Genomic DNA, 2,037 nt, shown 5'->3' with positions numbered 1-2,037 from the left:
CTCAGGCAATCCACTCACCTCAGCCTCCCAAAGGTGCGGGATTACAGGCTGAGCCACCGAGCCCGGCTTCTGTGAACTTTTATGTCTAAATAAAATGTCTCATTGAAATAGAATTTTATAGTTCAGTGGGTGAAAAGCTTGCATTTCAATGATTATTTAGCATCTTAATGCTACACAGAAGAACATGGCTGTTGAAATGATAATCCTTTCTATACTAATATAGGAAACTGCTGAGAGATATTTTCACACATGACTATGTCTGGATAGGAGGGTTGGTATGCCTACCTTAAATTTTTTAAAGCCAAAAAAGAATTTACAGCCTGGGTAACATGGTGAGACACCCATCTCTACTACGTCAAAAAACTAGCTGGGTGTGGTAGCACACGCCTATAGTCCCAGCTACTTGGGAGGCTGTGGTAGAACAATCACCTGAGCCCAGGAGGTTGAGACAGCCATGAACTGTGACCGTGCCACAGCACTCTAGCCTGAGTGATAGAGTGATACCCCCCAATTCAAAAAATAAAATTTATTTTCTGATTACAAAATTCAACTGTAATTGTCAAAAATTAATCATAAAAAATTAAAGCCGGGCTCAGTGGCTCAGCCTGTAACCCCGCGCCTTTGGGAGGCTGAGGTGAGTGGATTGCCTGAGCCCGCAGGTTCGAGACCCGCCTGGGCAGGCAAAACCTCATCTCTACAGTAAAATCAAAAAATTAGCTGGGCGTGGTAGCGCACGCCTGTAATTCCGGCTACTCGGAAGGCTGAGAGGCAGAAGGATCGCCGGAGCCCAGCAGGTCGAGGCTGTGGTGACCGGGAGTGGCCACTGCACTCCAGTCTGGGTGACAGAGTGAGACTCCAACTCAAAAAAAAAAACCAAAAAAACCAAAAAATTAAAAACAGTAATAAAACAAGATTACCTACAATTCTTCCACATAACCAACATTAACATCTTGGCAAACATCATAGTTATTTCTTCCTACATGTGTCTATCTCTAGTATATTATAGATACAAGATCATAATCAATATACAATTGGCTCATTTAACTTATTGCATATTTGCTTGTAGGTAAAATCACTGCACACGGTTCCAAAAGTGGACAAGTTGGGTCCACATTGTGTATACATATGTAATAAGAAAGCCACTTAAGAATGGAAAAAGCTTCCCAAACCAATGATTTATGTAAATCTTAGGGGAGTGAGATATTCCTACCTATGCTTAGATGCAAATCTTTTTTTTTTATTCTTGAGTTGGAGTCTCACTCTGTCTGGAGTGCAGTGGCACGCTCCTGGTCACCGCAGCCTCAACCTGCTGGGCTCCAGTGATTCTTCTGCCTCAGCCTTCCAAGTAGCCGGAATTACAGGCACGCGCTACCACACCCGGCTAATTTTTTGATTTATTGCAGAGATGAGGTCTTGCCAAGTTGCCAAGGCGGGTCTCGAATCCGCGGGCTCAGGCAATCCACTCACAGCCTTCCAAAGCGTGGGATTATAGGCTGAGCCACTGAGCCCGGCTTAGATGCAAATCTTTAAAGGTTCCTGCCTGTATTTGTGAAGTATTGATGACCTGTTGATTTCTCCAATACGTAAGGAATGTATGTAGATGAGAAAAGTTTACCATAGCTGAGATCTTCAGTAAGTACCATCCTCAAAAGAATGAAACACTTGGCATTTTCTATAAAGGAGCCATACTGGACTGGCAGCAGGAAGTCGAGATCCCTGCCTTAGCTCCACCACAAATAACCTGTGTGCCTGTGGGCAGGTCAGTGAAACATGACTGACCCCACATCACCCATGGCTTCAGATACATGTGGCGGTTCCAGCTAAGCTCCCTCACCCTCTACCAGTCATACTGACAAGTTTTTTGAGTGTAAAATGTATACAGAGAAGTGCACAAACTATCAGTGTACAGCTTGCTGGATTCTCACAAAATGAATACAACCGTGTCACTAGCGTGTGATTGAGACACAGAACCTGCTGGTATAAACATTCTTTTTTTTTTTTTTTTGAGTTGGAGTCTCACTCTGTCGCCCAGACTGG

The 2,037-nt window shown here is 43.8% G+C and overlaps 1 protein-coding gene across 1 annotated transcript in view; it reads right to left on the bottom strand.

The window, feature by feature from the left end:
* LOC103255362 (sialin) overlaps window positions 1-2,037 on the bottom strand; it is a 30,518-nt gene that overhangs the window by 5,742 nt on the left and 22,739 nt on the right. The window lies entirely within an intron of this gene.

The sequence above is a fragment of the Carlito syrichta genome, unplaced genomic scaffold (genome assembly GCF_000164805.1).
Source record: "Carlito syrichta isolate Samal-C Ts95f unplaced genomic scaffold, Tarsius_syrichta-2.0.1 Scaffold288058, whole genome shotgun sequence".
NCBI classification, from domain to species: Eukaryota; Metazoa; Chordata; class Mammalia; order Primates; family Tarsiidae; genus Carlito; species Carlito syrichta.
The sequence above is the reverse complement of the archived record's forward strand: the minus strand, read 5'-3'. Positions and strand labels throughout refer to the sequence as shown.